The sequence below is a fragment of the Notothenia rossii genome (genome assembly GCF_949606895.1).
Source record: "Notothenia rossii genome assembly, chromosome: 5".
NCBI lineage: Eukaryota > Metazoa > Chordata > Actinopteri > Perciformes > Nototheniidae > Notothenia > Notothenia rossii.
The window spans coordinates 6,667,149-6,683,721 of NC_136903.1; positions in this window are offsets into that span (position 1 = coordinate 6,667,149).

Consider the following 16,573-nt stretch of genomic DNA (forward strand, 5'->3'; position numbering starts at 1 on the left):
GCATGTACATTGTCTGCAAAGGACACAATCCCAAAGTTCCCCCAGAGGGAGTTTCTCTCCCAAACACTTCCCGCCTGAAATGCCTCCATTGAACTCCGTTGTTTACTTCTGTAACATAATGACATCACTATATAAAACGTAGGCTTCACATTGTGGGTGATAGAGATGTGTCAGAAAATGCCCCGCCTCTCAGCCGAAGTGGTTGACCAATCACAACAGAGCCGGCCAGCAAACCAATCAGAGCGGACTGGGCTCTGGTTTCAGACAGAGGGTGAAAAGAGGTGCTGCAGCACAGCATGAGAAAAATGAAGAGCTTTTTGAACATTAAATCATGGAGACATGTCCCAGAAGAGACACTACATACTGATATACACCTGAACATCAGCAGGAGAGGACTCTTTAAAGTAGAGACACTACATACTGATATACACCTGAACATCAGCAGGAGAGGACTCTTTAAAGTAGAGACACTACATACTGATATACACCTGAACATCAGCAGGAGAGAACTCTTTAAAGTAGAGACACTACATACTGATATACACCTGAACATCAGCAGGAGAGGACTCTTTAAAGTAGAGACACTACATACTGATATACACCTGAACATCAACAGGAGAGGACTCTTTAAAGTAGAGACACATACTGATATACACCTGAACATCAACAGGAGAGGACTCTTTAAAGTAGAGACACTACATACTGATATACACCTGAACATCAGCAGGAGAGGACTCTTTAAAGTAGAGACACTACATACTGATATACACCTGAACATCAACAGGAGAGGACTCTTTAAAGCAGAGACACTACATAGTGATATACATCTGAACATCAGCAGGAGAGGACTCTTTAAAGTAGAGACACTACATACTGATATACACCTGAACATCAGCAGGAGAGAACTCTTTAAAGCAGAGACACTACATAGTGATATACACCTGAACATCAGCAGGAGAGGACTCTTTAAAGTAGAGACACTACATACTGATATACACCTGAACATCAGCAGGAGAGAACTCTTTAAAGCAGAGACACTACATACTGATATACACCTGAACATCAGCAGGAGAGGACTCTTTAAAGTAGAGACACTACATACTGATATACACCTGAACATCAGCAGGAGAGGACTCTTTAAAGTAGAGACACTACATATTGATATACACCTGAACATCAGCAGGAGAGGACTCTTTAAAGTAGAGACACTACATACTGATATACACCTGAACATCAGCAGGAGAGGACTCTTTAAAGTAGAGACACTACATACTGATATACACCTGATCATCAGCAGGAGTGGACTCTTTAAAGTAGAGACACTACATACTGATATACACCTGAACATCAGCAGGAGAGGACTCTTTAAAGTAGAGACACTACATACTAATATGAACCTGGAAATGAGCGTAATAGGGACTCTTTAAATGTTGTCTCCATGTTTCTTGTCTTATATATTTGTCCTTGTTGATGTTGCAAATGGAGCTGATGTGAAGCAAGCTAAAATTCACACATCAATGCTGCTGTTCCAGAAGCAGTCAATGGTAAAACTACAAGGACAAAACAAGTCAAGGTGCCACACTGTATAGATTCCTCAAAGCCTTAAGTCACCAGACAGAAGTGACACAGCTCGTAAGAGCCCTCTTCCAGTCACTGCAGGATATAATCAGACAAGATGGTCGCCAGGCAGGCACAAACAACAGCGAGCCCTCTCCTGTTGTCCAGCTCCTGCTGACAGACTAACACTTTGTACTCGGCTGGCTGCTGGAGAAGCAGAGGATATCTATTTCACATACTAATTGCTTGAACCCCCCCCTTCTTCGTCCTCCTTCACCGCTTCTAGCCACTAAGTAACTCCACCAAGCATGAAAGGCCACAGATCTTGTGAACAACCTTGCACCAATACCTCCCACTTTTTGATGTTAAAATATGCAAAAAGTACCATAATAAACCCCTTTTCCATTACGTTACTTTTCACTAACAGGTATGCACCAGGCTGGAATAAATGGGGCATTTCGTAGAGTTTATATTCTAATGCAAATCAGACCTGTCTTGAGTTGGTGGAAATGTTAAAGGAAAGGAATGTTGAATAACTGAGTCTGTAGTTCAAGAGAGGACTACTCTCAGTTAACCTCATTATTTTATGACAGACGTGTTGAGGCACCTGCCGCTCTCAAATGGAAATACGTAATGAAACTAGCGGGGGACTCAAGGAGCACAGACCTCAGCGAAAATCGTATCCAAGAGTGGAAAATAATGTGTGTCCGCCCCTTGATTTGCTTCAAAATGTAATCGGTTCTTCCTTGACATATGCATAATTCTTCTTTATAAAGAGTTTCATGAAAATCAGGCAAGTAGTTCTTCTGTAATCGTGTAACAAACCAACAAAGTGGATTTAACCCCCATTGGCTGATATTTAAATCAGAGTCACACTGTGAACGTGTACCTACATATTGAACAATATAAAGTCAGTGCATCTTTGTTATTTAATACAACACCATCACTGTACTCTAACCCCCGACTGTATTGGTCACACACTTGTTCACCCATCAATACTTTAATTTCAGCAACAAACAAGTTTCACACAGAAAACCAACTTCAAATCTACACTCTAAGCGATAACTAGCTAATTTAACATTTCTCCTACTTTTTTTAACCAAACGAAAAAACCAAAAGTAGATTAACTAAGGGTTTACATTTCCAATCTTTTGGCAGATTATAAAAAAACCTAGAAACAGTCTTTACTCTAAGACAGGAGCATTACATTCTCCAGTATATCAGAGTCTTTGGAGTAGTCTGGTTATACTTTGTCCCCAAATAAAAAAGCAGTCTTTGCATTACAGAGTGACTTCATTTCCAGAGAGGCTGAAGCTTGTTTGCTTCTTCACGTTGCCGCAGACCAGCAATTCAAACACTTACCAACTCGCAAGTGTGTTAGCAGACAACAATAATTACATTGACCAAAATGCCAATTAGACTGACTGCAAACCTGTCTTCGTTCAGCCCTCACAGTCACAGTTACCATGACTGGGCAGCTTGAGTAAACCATCATTTGTTTTCAGCTGCAGTTCAAGTGCTGACGATGAAGGCCTGACATTTTAAACATCTGTGCATTGAACCAGAAACACACTTTAAAATGTGTAACACCAAACACAGTATATGGACCATGTATGACTGGTTTATCTGGTTTTTTTTGTCATCTTAAATGCACCCATTTATTTTTGCACAGACCTATGGAGGAAGCTGAGAGTCAGGAAGACGTGAAGCTACCTAAAACCTTGTTCAATCTTGTTGGGAAGGTTTTCGCCAGTGAGGGGAAATAATAATTGTTAAGAACTCACACACTTAGGAGGTAGGACCCAATTGCACGACCCGGGAGACAGAGGTAAAGTATTCGTAAGATACTTTATTTGATCAAAAACAGCAAAATGAACAACAAAAAATGGTCACTATCAAATCTCTAGCTGAGATGACAAAAATGAGAACAAAAAGAAAGCGATCACGTAGTGAGGATCAAAACTTTACGAGAGCACAAAAAGAGCATAGACCTGACCATGGCAAGAGACAAGCACAAAGATCTGAACATGGCAATTGACAAAAACGAACTGACACTGAACACTGGGAGACAGGGGAATTTAAACACATGACAGTGGGAACAATCAGGGGCGGGACTGACGCTGATGAGCACAGGAGACACAGAAGGGATGACAGGTGAAAACAATCAGGGGCGGGGCTGGTGCTGATGAGTCTGGAATGACAGGTAAACGGTGAGTGACAAAACAAAACAGGAAGTGGAAGACAATACAACCAAAAAACAACATCAAATCTCAACATTTCTGTCGGTGCATAGAATAATTGACAATTTACACATTTCAGCAACCTTTATTTAGCACAATTTTGACAAGAAAAACTATTTTGTCTGAGGTTATAAGTGTTAGATCCTAGTCCACACAGCTGTGAATAGATCTACCAATGTATGTCCCTATTTATAATTATTATAAAATCATATATGGTCTTGTCTTAGTCAAATAAAAGCATATTTCTTTTAAATTAGTTTGATACGTTAATGCTGTACGGTCCGGTCCGGTCCAGTTCATCTTATTCATGGAAGTTTACGAAAATATTTGTAAGGAATAGTTTCAATACCAAAATTAACCAACCTTAAATATAACTGAACCCTCTTATAATTGAAGATCTTATATATGAATATATTTCATCAGCCAATGACATTGGATTGTTTGAAAAGCAATTTGCAAGCTATTACTTTGAAGAAGATTTATTATTTAAAACACATTTACGTTAAGGCTACTTGACATTTGGAAAGCTGCATGATGTCCAAAAAACTACTGACCAAATTCAATGTTAAGGTTTATGGACAACAGTTGGACAAGACAGCAAAAGTTGCCTCGGAGTAATCAGAGTATTTCAAAACTTTTGAAAGGCTCGGTCGGCATAATCACACATAATCAAAAGAGACACACAGCACATTGTGCATGTGCCAGAATCTGCTCTGCATCTGTTCCCACAACACGCCTGACAGTAAATCTCATTTGATTACGTGTGATTATTTTTAGTTTATGCCAAACAAGAATCTTTCCAATCCTTCTTGCATCAATTAAATTAACCTTCTTCTGCCGTCATTTACTGAACTGGAGCGCTGATTTGTTGACAGCGAGTTCAGAATGAAATGACACAAAGGCAGCATCACAGTGGATTAGTGTAAGTGATGTTCATGCGGTGACCCTGCACTGCTCCCGCCCGCCATATTTGCATCAAAGTTGGACGAGTCAGGACTTGTGAAAGCGGTTCAAGGGCCTCGGGTTTAATTTCCTCAATCAAAGAACATTTGGAGTGCCATCCCATATAAGAGGCATGAATCATTAGATAAGAGAGATCCAAGAAGCAATAAACTGTCCCTGCCGCTGCCAGGCGGCGACAAGAGAGCAAACACGGGGGGGAGGGGGGGGGGGGTGCTTGTGTGTGTGTGTGTGTGTGTGTGTGTGTGTGTGTGTGTGTGTGTGTGTGTGTGTGTGTTTGTGTGCGTGTGTGCGTGCGTGTGTGCGTGGATGTCTCTGTTTGTGTGTGTGTGTGTGTGTGTGTGTGTGTGTGTGTGTGTGTGTGTGTGTGTGTGTGTGTGTGTGTGTGTGTGGAAACCTGCTGGCTTCTGTTTTAAAGACGGGGATTTTTTATAACATGAACTTGGTTGTGTGGTTTCTTACATAAAATATTTTTATTTGCATTTATAAATCCACAAATGCTCCGTGTGCAAACACTTCACATGTGTGCTTGTTAGCACTTCAAACGTTTGCTTGTTAGCCCTCAAACCAGCTCCGTTCCTGCCAGCTTTATAAACACGTTTTAATTTAGAAGTGATGGTAATTTTCCGGTTTATTAGCAGTGCTGCGCTGGCTAAGGTTTGCTTTACTGCAGGTGTTCTCTGAAGCTCCTCTGACTTTACGTTCATGACAAGATGTTGGAGACACTTGTCACTGCTCAGACAGACAGATAAAGAAAGACAGACAAGAAAGGTAGAGACACCGACAGAGCAAAGACACTGATACACGGACTGAAGTTTAAAGATTTGAGCAAACATATATGATGACATTATTTGAGACAAAACTGAACTAGACGCGGTTTGATTCCTTTATATATCAGAACCATGGTTGCTCTAATGTAAGGTTAACCAGCTTGTAAACTCTATACTTTATACTATGAAGAAAAAGGCTCGTCAACGACCTTTTTTACATAACTAAGACGAGACGATGACGAGCTAAAAATAGATTCTTGATAACGAAAACTATGAAGAAATGTATATTTATTTAGTTTTCGTTGACGAGACGGGACTAAGGTGTTAATGGTGGACTATCGGACACTCAAAATGCAGCATATTTTCCCCCAAGTGTCCATCTTGTCTGTCAAAATGCAACTTACGTTTCTAACTTGCAATATCATTATTTCCACTACCCTCACTCCAAAAGAGCGATCTCCCCGTGTCTCTCTGTGTGCGGGGGGCGGGGCCTAAGAGACATGCTGCAGCGGACACAGAGATCTGCCGGGGACGGAGCGTTCAGAGAGTATAGAGACACCTTTTGACTAAAATGTAATTTTTCATCGACTAAAAGTTGACTAAAACGTTTTGAGTTTTGGTCGACTAAAACTAGACTAACACGTTTTGAGCTTTCGTCGACTAAAACTAGACTAAAACTAGTCTAAAACTACGAAGGATAGGAATGACTCAAATGTGACTAAAACTAATAACCATTTTCGTCTAAAGACTAAGACTAAATCAAAGACAGCTGCCAAAATTTAAACTATTGTGAACATGTTGAAGAGGCCCTATTATGTTTAGGGGGTTTTCCTTTTCCTGTATGTTATACGTGTGCATGTAAATGGACTGCAAAGGTTAAAATCCCAAAGAGGGAGTTTCTCTCCCACACACTCTAGCTTTTTGAACATTAAAGCATAGAAAAATAGTCACAGTAGAGGCACATGTGAACCTGATAATAATCATAATAAGTGCCCTTCTCAGAATAGGAGGAAGCTCTTGGCATCAGTTGTTTCATCTCCGAAAATTGATTGTAATTGATTAACTCTAAAATTCATAAAATCGTTTGTGTTTTCTTTATTTCAATATCCATATCTGAGTAGCACGACATTAGCAGACAACAAAAGGCCACTTTCATTTTCAAAGTTGCCGATAATATTCGTGACATCTGTGTGGACTCCAATCAATGGCTCCATCTCCTCCAAGTTTATTGGTTAACTATTAAGCCTTGATGACCTTTAAAGCTCGATCTTTTTAAACTATTAAAGTATGAGTCATTTAGTTTAAAAGCCATGATCGTAAATCTATCAAGTCTTTACAGGAGGTGTGGAGTTTGAAGTGAAGGGTATTCAGAGAGAAAGGAACTAAAATATGCTTTACGGGAAGTTTAATATTGTGTAAGTTTTAATCCATATTTGGAATACATTGTAGTCTTATTTAACTGTTTTCCAGCCATATTTAATCATCAGAGTATAATCTTCATCTTCATTTAACAGGAATTGGTTACTCATGTACAATTTTAGATACTTGTATTTTCCTTTAATGTTACTTTTTACTTTCAATCGACCACCCTTCAGGAACCAATATTGTACTTTTTACTCCACTACATTATCTGACAGCTTAAGTTACTTTAAAGATTCAGATTATTAGGTTATATAAAATATAAATACACAAATAAATAAAAATTGTCATATATTTATTGGTTAACATATCCAGTAAAAACCGCTTAGAGATGTCCCGCCCCTTAGCCTATAATGTACTGTACAATGTGTTGGAGTTCTAGCCAATAGAAGTGTGAGTGTTACAAAGTGATGTCACTATACTCTGGAAGTAAACAAAGTCCAATCAAGGTGTCTTAGGCAGGGGGGAGTGTTTTTAACATTTTGTATTGATACTTTTACTTAAAGGTGGGGTAGGTAATTTTGGAGAAACCAGCTCGAGTGCGCTAGAATTTGAAAATACACAACCGGAACAAATCTGCCACTTCCTCACAGAGCCCCTCCTCCAACACACACGAACGCGCACATGACCAATGAGGGCGCGAGATAAGTTTGTGCACAGATGGAAGGCTGACAGGCAGGTAGGCCATCCAGTTATTTTAGCCGGGCCGGCTAAGATGATTGGTCGTGCTTTTTACAGCGCCACGGCTTCCACAGATGAACATTTTTTATGGATTTGTTGTCAAAGCACTTCAGATATTCATCGCTATCGGATGTTAAGAGCATTCCATGGAATATAACAACAAGTCTCTCGAGCCGGTTTCTCAAACTTACCTACCCCACCTTTAAGAGAACACGAATGACCACAATAAAAAATGTAATCCCTTAAATCATTCTGTTAAAATGTTCCTTTTAAATTCATTCAGCATCAACAGGTAGAAAGGAAGGTAGGAAAGTCAAACGAGTCACACTGCAGTAGTCTCACCTCTTTGACATCCCCAGGAAACACACACACCCTGAAGTCAATTTCACACACAGCAGGCTGCGTGAAGATGATGGCGATGGAGCGCCGGTGCCCCTGAGGAGTACCAGGAGCCCACCGTTTCCTCCCACCTCTCTCCGATTGGCCGGCTGTGCCGCTCTGATTAGCTACTTAAGTAAACATGGCATTCGTTGATGTCGCCTCACCTCTTCACAAACCTCCAACCTGCCCTCTACACTCCTCAACACTTCTTCTCTCTTCACTCCCTAGCGTATAGGACTCCTGATTACGTGTGTTTTCTTTCACACTGCGTAATCAGCTGCTGAGTCGTGACCTTGAGAAAGAGGTTAAATTTACCAGGGGTCACAATCAAAAACCTGCAGAGGAAACAATTATATTTAAATTGCAAGTATTTCTATAGCTTGGGTATATTTAAGTGACGTTTATTCTGATGGGAATTGGATTACTTTGTCAATAGAGAGGAGCAACAGCCTATTTCTTTCTCATGACATTACATTAATGATTAATTTCTCGAATGAAAAGAGAAGTTTGAGAAGTCTACTTTAGCTGTCATCCAATTAGTGCTGTTTTTTGCATTTGATGATTGGAATTTGAAGAGTGTTTGCAGTCAGTGTAATCTAGCTAATAACACTGCAGTACATCTGGTCTCTCTCATGGACCAATATCCAAAGCTGATACTAAAAAGTAAAATATAACTTTATATATAAGTTGACATCCTTTTAAAGCATTCTTCAAGTGTCTTTACATGTTACTACAAACCATGGACTAATCATCAGGTCGTTTATTAGTATTTACAGTCTCTTGTTCCATAGGTTTGATACAACAATCCACAATATCTGTTTGCCCTTACATAGAATATGTCCAAGAGGAAGTAATCAAAGAAGTCTCAAGGAGTCCAATGGAGGCGTTTCAGTTACAGTTCTTCAACTTTGGGATTTTAGCCTCTGCAGACCATTTACATGCACCAAAACCTATAACACACTACAAGAAAGGTGAAACCCCCAAATCGCATAATAGGGACCCTTTCTTGTGGTTTTACAAGTTCCTCACCTGCCCGTCTTCCTGCAGCTTGCAAAGACACACTTCTTATACATGACTAAAATGAAACACAACACATGTTAACTTAGCCATTAAAATAATGTGAAAACTCTTCTACTTTGAAGATAAAGCTTTGGCTCACAGCAGATTTGAAGTGGCAGACTCTTGACGAGCGGCACACTCTGTGTTAGATCTGCTGCTCCTTTGATGGCGGGCAAGAGGCTCTCCTGTTTCCTGAGCCATGTCGCGGTTGGATGGCAGCACTAATCTAGACGCACTTCCCCTCCAGAGCTGCCACTTTGAAGACCCCGGTTTGTTTGTGAGATGAATATGATTCGGGCTCTAATTTCCAGGGAGGGGTCCTGTCATTGTCGCCAACACACCCAACGAGCCTGCACATACATACATGTGAGATAGCACACACACACACATACACACACAATCAAAACAGAAAACACCCCTATTTACCACCTGCAGCCAGTGTGTCTTTCACCATATGTTGCTAGGTAACTGAAAGCACACTCAGGTCCATCTCTATATTGTTTTAAAAGGTGCAAAAGCCCAATGGAGAAAGCTAACAGACCTTATTTGAGGGTACATTCATTGTAGCAGAATTGGTTTTGTGCTCCTCGCTGTCCATCATGAGTTAGAAACTCAGAAGGTATTTTTCTTATACTTTTAAAAATGTAATGTTTTCTAAACAGAATTTCTCCAAGATGAGATATGCTGACATGGTATGACAGTGGAAAATGTTTAAGGCAAACTGAGATATGATTTTGAAGATACTATACTCTTGGGAAAATACTGAATGTACTCTTTCAAGGACCTGATAACGAAAGCCCAAGAGAATAACAGTGTATATGGCAAGATGATTACCTAGTAAGAGAAGCATGACACACTGTTTAGGGCATATGATAGCTATGTGATTAACATGATGATTCAGCCTCTATGGAGAGATACATATGATAAGCATGATCATTTCTGACGTGGAGCTAATCTGAAGTAAACATTGAATACTGCTTTCTATTCCTCCATCTTGTGACTGTTTAACTCCCTCTCTTGGATATCAGCATGTGAAGGACACTGTTCAGGAACTAGTTGATGCTCTGTATGTGATGACTACTTCCATTCTGGAGAGGATCACAGATACATGGATCCTGAGATTGAAGCTCAAGCCGGAGACGAATACGATGTTTCTAACACATACCAACAATGCCCTCATGGCCGCTGTGTTTGAGTTTGTTGTTCATGTTGTCGTTTTTCCTGCTGTAGTTTTTTTACATTTTGTTTTAGATTTTAGTTTTCTTCCTCGGTACATTCAACAAAACGTATTCCAATTGTTAATTTGTGGCTTTATATAACCTCAAGCAATCCAAAAACTCAATACAGATTTAAATATTAAACAAAAAAGCAAATCCATACTCCACGCTGTCAATCATGAGTCAGGATTTATTTATTTTTTACTTATTTTTTTAAGAAGATTTTTGAATTCTTAGATGTACTCCTGGTTATCATGAAGATGCAATATTATCGAAGTGGAATTTCTCTAAGATGAGATGTGCCAACCAAGTAGGAAATGCTTAAGGTAAACCATTTGATTTCAATTTGTGTATATAGCCTCTTTACATATTTTAACCATCGCTACTGAAATGTAGTTAGTTTTCTTATTTTGTAATTTTTTTTCTCTGTACATCTGACACTATTTCAAATATAGCCTAAAACAAACACAAACCATATAAATATTTACATAATAAAGAAAATCAGTAGCCAAAGAAATTACTCTTTCTCAGCGGTACCACTGAAAATGGTTTGTTTTAACATGGAACAGGAAAATAAGGTCTGCATATGAAACATGTTATGCCTATCTAAAACAAATCAAATAGGCTTAGTAGCTTCCACACGCTAAAGCAACTCAAATCTCTCACCAGCAAAACACCTCGTCAGTTAAATGCCATTTTACGTTTCATTACCATACAGTATTTATTATTGTTATAGTATTCCTATTTCGGCGATTAGCTACAATATAAATTATATTTGATGCAACTTTAGTTACATTTCCATGACTTTTCCAAAATGTTGGGAAAAATATTGTTTTCCATAACTTTTCCAGGGCCTGGAATTAGCATTTTGAATTTCCATGACTTTTCCAGGTTTTTAATGACCGTAAGAACCGTGAACCTCAAACAAACAAAAACTCAATTAATATTTAAAAATGTAAGAAAAAATTAATTTCCATACTCCACGCCTCCATCATGAGTCAGGATTTTTTATTTTTTTTATTTTTTATATTTATTAGATGTATTCCTGGTTATTATGAATATTCAATATTTTCTATGCTGAGATGTGCTGACACAGTGGAAAAGGCTTAAGGTAAACCTATATGATTTCATTTGTGTATACAACCTCTGAGAATTGCCTCTTTTAACCATAGCTACTGAAATAGTTCGTTTTGTAATTTTATTTTGTGCATTTGTTTCTATTTTAGTTTTCTTTCTCTGTATATCCAATCATTTCAAATGGTAACTAGTAACTTTTTATAGCCTAAAACAAACACAAACCATGTTTACATAATAAAGAAAATCAGTAGCCAAAGCCAATCATGAGTTTTGACTTTAGATATCCTCCTGCTGGTCATGAAGATGCGATATATTCTGAAATGGGTTTTGCAGAGATGAAATGTCTGGAACTCATCTCCTAATTTTATATAAACAGTCTTTTGCAGACTCTGCTTTCCCCTCTCTTCCTTTTGACAGACTGCATTGGATTTACAGCAGAGATTGAGCTCGTGTTGACTCTGAAACAAAGAGCGCTGCATTCCTGTGGCTCTGGACGTATGAAAGTGAGGCTGGGGTCTCTCCGTGGCCCCTGTGCACTCATGGGTAGTGGCTTCCTGCGATGCTTCCTGTCAGAAAGGGCTTTCAGGGCGGCAGCTATAGCCTTGTGGGAGGAATGTGAAAGATGCCAAATGGATGAGTTGGTTACAGACCTTGGCTCGCAAGTATTTGCACTTTTATGGTTTGTTATTGTCTGGAGATCAGCACAACCGGTGGGAAAACGCAGTGAATGTCAGAAAGGCTTATGTATTATTTCAAACAAAAGGTGTTCAGTGTCTTACAGAGGAAGCTTGGAAACCTGAGGCTCACACTTATATTTACATTATATTTTAAAAAGTACTGCGAACCTTCAAAGATATGGTACGACCTTCTGGGAAACATGGCCATAACAACTGCAATAATATAGGCTGTACTTTATTCTTAAGATTGAGCTAAGCAGGAAAAAGCCTGGGAATCAGTTCTCACAGACATGGGGCGAAGCCTGCGAGCTAGTTCAGGCAGTCAACTCGAGCACCAATGATACATTAACACGTGACGCGTCTCTCTTACAACCAACCAAACACATTCTCCTAAACCTGCCGCTCTATTTAATCTGCCAGGTCTGCTGCCTCTGCCTCGCTATGCTGCGGCTGTGTCACATTGCTGATGCGTTCACAAGCTGCGTGCCTGCCCAACCACCACCCCAGCTTCCACCCAGCTTCCATCCCACCACCACCACCACCCCAGCTCCCACCCAGCTTCCATCCCACCACCACCCCACCACCACCACCCCAGCTCCACCCCACCACCACCCAGCTTCCAACCCACCACCACCCCAGCTCCACCCCAGCTTCCACCCAGCTTCCACACCACCTCCACCCCAGCTTCCACACCACCACCACCCCAGCTCCACCCCAGCTCCCACCCCACCACCACCCCAGCTCCACCCCAGCTTCCACCCCACCACCACCCCAGCTCCACCCCAGCTTCCATACCACCACCACCCCAGCTTCCACCCCACCACCACCCCAGCTCCACCCCAGCTTCCACCCAGCTTCCACCCCACCACCACCCCAGCTTCCACCCAGCTTCCACCCAGCTTCCACCCAGCTTCCACCCCACCACCACCCCAGCTTCCATCCCAGCTTCCACCCAGCTTCCACCCCACCACCACCCCAGCTTCCACCCAGCTCCACCCCAGCTTCCACACCACCACCACCCCAGCTTCCACCCCAGCTTCCACCCAGCTTCCACCCCACCACCACCCCAGCTTCCACCCAGCTTCCACCCCACCACCACCCCAGCTTCCACCCAGCTTCCACCCCAGCTTCCACCCCAGCTTCCACCTGTAGGCTCGGGGGATAGTTATCTAATCATCACTCAATAATGGCATCTGTAAATCTGTGGAGTGATGAGGCCCGAGCCTAGACGCCAAACTCAACTATATGCTGCTCTAATAAACATATTAAGAACACGTGAGTTGTCTGACTGAAATACAAATACAAATTAAATATTTACTTGTGGAAATAAATGTCACAAATGCCTTCACGACACAATTCCCCTTAACAACATGTAATAATAAGTAGGGTACAACATTTCAAGATATTCCATCTGATGATTGTTGAGATATTTAAATCCTTTGTAAAACTGTAAACATACTATGCATTTTGCCCTGGTTAAATCTACTTCAGACTTGAAGGGCGAACTAATTGAGGTGGTAGCCGGCGGCACAGGAAGTGATGTATTTGTGCAGAAAAAGAGGACAATGGAGCCTGGCTGTATAAGAGGAGGAGGGGGGGGGGGGTGCTGTAAATCAGCCATTTCAACAGAGACTCCCACTTAAGCACTACAGGGGGCCCACACAGAGAGAGTGTATTTATGGGAAACCTTTTAAACGTGTTCTCGGAAAAAAGGTATACTGTAGAGATACAGGGGTAATGTGTTTTCAATTCTCTATCAACACTGAGACCAACACACATGGCACAAAACATGGCCTTGCTCAGAATACACTTTAAAAAGTATATATTCTGCTGATGTTCAGGTGTATATCAGTATGTAGTGTCTCTACTTTAAAGAGTCCTCTCCTGCTGATATTCAGGTGTATATCAGTATGTAGTGTCTCTACTTTAAAGAGTCCTCTCCTGCTGATGTTCAGGTGTATATCAGTATGTAGTGTCTCTACTTTAAAGAGTCCTCTCCTGCTGATGTTCAGGTGTATATCAGTATGTAGTGTCTCTACTTTAAAGAGTCCTCTCCTGCTGATGTTCAGGTTCATATCAGTATGTAGTGTCTCTACTTTAAAGAGTCCTCTCCTGCTGATGTTCAGGTGTATATCAGTATGTAGTGTCTCCATGCTTTAAAGAGTCCTCTCCTGCTGATGTTCAGGTGTATATCAGTATGTAGTGTCTCTACTTTAAAGAGTCCTCTCCTGCTGATGTTCAGGTGTATATCAGTATGCAGTGTCTCTACTTTAAAGAGTCCTCTCCTGCTGATGTTCAGGTGTATATCAGTATGTAGTGTCTCTAATTTAAAGAGTCCTCTCCTGCTGATGTTCAGGTGTATATCAGTATGTAGTGTCTCTACTTTAAAGAGTCCTCTCCTGCTGATGTTCAGGTGTATATCAGTATGTAGTGTCTCTACTTTAAAGAGTCCTCTCCTGCTGATGTTCAGGTGTATATCAGTATGTAGTGTCTCTACTTTAAAGAGTCCTCTCCTGCTGATGTTCAGGTGTATATCAGTATGTAGTGTCTCTACTTTAAAGAGTCCTCTCCTGCTGATGTTCAGGTGTATATCAGTATGTAGTGTCTCTACTTTAAAGAGTCCTCTCCTGCTAATGTTCAGGTGTATATCAGTATGTAGTGTCTCTACTTTAAAGAGTCCTCTCCTGCTGATGTTCAGGTGTATATCAGTATGTAGTGTCTCTACTTTAAAGAGTCCTCTCCTGCTGATGTTCAGGTGTATATCAGTATGTAGTGTCTCTACTTTAAAGAGTCCTCTCCTGCTGATGTTCAGGTGTATATCAGTATGTAGTGTCTCTACTTTAAAGAGTCCTCTCCTGCTGATGTTCAGGTGTATATCAGTATGTAGTGTCTCTACTTTAAAGAGTCCTCTCCTGGTGATGTTCAGGTGTGTATCAGTATGTAGTGTCTCTACTTTAAAGAGTCCTCTCCTGCTGATGTTCAGGTGTATATCAGTATGTAGTGTCTCTACTTTAAAGAGTCCTCTCCTGCTGATGTTCAGGTGTATATCAGTATGTAGTGTCTCTACTTTAAAGAGTCCTCTCCTGCTTATGTTCAGGTGTGTATCAGTATGTAGTGTCTCTACTTTAAAGAGTCCTCTCCTGCTGATGTTCAGGTGTATATCAGTATGTAGTGTCTCTACTTTAAAGAGTCCTCTCCTGCTGATATTCAGGTGTATATCAGTATGTAGTGTCTCTACTTTAAAGAGTCCTCTCCTGCTGATATTCAGGTGTATATCAGTATGTAGTGTCTCTACTTTAAAGAGTCCTCTCCTGCTGATGTTCAGGTGTATATCAGTATGTAGTGTCTCTACTTTAAAGAGTCCTCTCCTGCTGATGTTCAGGTGTATATCAGTATGTAGTGTCTCTACTTTAAAGAGTCCTCTCCTGCTGATGTTCAGGTGTACATCAGTATGTAGTGTCTCTACTTTAAAGAGTCCTCTCCTGCTGATGTTCAGGTGTATATCAGTATGTAGTGTCTCTACTTTAAAGAGTCCTCTCCTGCTGATGTTCAGGTGTGGTTAGCTGCCTGGCTCTGTTGTGATTGGTCAACATGCCTAGAGATATCCCGCCACTTAGCCTATCATTTACAATATGTTTGAGTGCTAGCCAATAGAAGCGGGAATGTTACATTGTGATGTCATTATGTTACAGAAGGAAACGAAGGAGTCCAATGGGGGACACCGGGATTTTAGCCTCTGCAGACCATTTACATACATGCACACAAATCGATATAACACAATACAGGAGAGGGAGACCCTTAAAAGCATAACAGGGCCTCTTCAATAATACACACTCACTATTTTGAAACAACTTTTTCAGTATTGATTAAGTGAAAAGTCCATATCGCCTTTTATTTTTGTTAAACTTTTATGTGAAAAACGTCATATTTCAAAGTTGAAGTTTACCTTTTGTTCTGCAAACTCATTTATGAAAATGGGTTTTCACTGCAATTGTTGTACCCGAAACTTGAGAGAGAGAAAAAAATAGGCTCCTGCTTACAAATGTTGGCTTTTCTTTCTGTGGGTGTCAGGTCATTGACAGGAAGTAGAAAGCTTTTAACCATGTGAATAATTCATGTTTACTGACAACAGACAGCAGGAAGAATGGACAGTTCCCTTTTGAACTGATCATCGTACCAATAGACATGCCAGGTCCTCTTGTCCTTCTCATTCAGTCTGACATGAATTAGATTATTGATCACATGCTTAAGCACCATTCTGCTATCTCCTCTTTGTCTGTGCTGGATATTACGTTTAACTTATTTAAAAATGTCTTAAATGTCATGGGGACATCCGGACCAAAATCAACAATGACTAAATGTGTTAAGTTGGCCAAGTCAGGAGTAAATGCTGATTGAATTACCATTTATTGTAAACATCTGGTGGGGTTGAAATGGACGCATATCAGCACAAATACACACAACTAAAATGACTGAACAAAATCTCCAATGTGTTAGAAAAGTGTGATCATTTCCTCATGAGTCTTGCCCTTAAA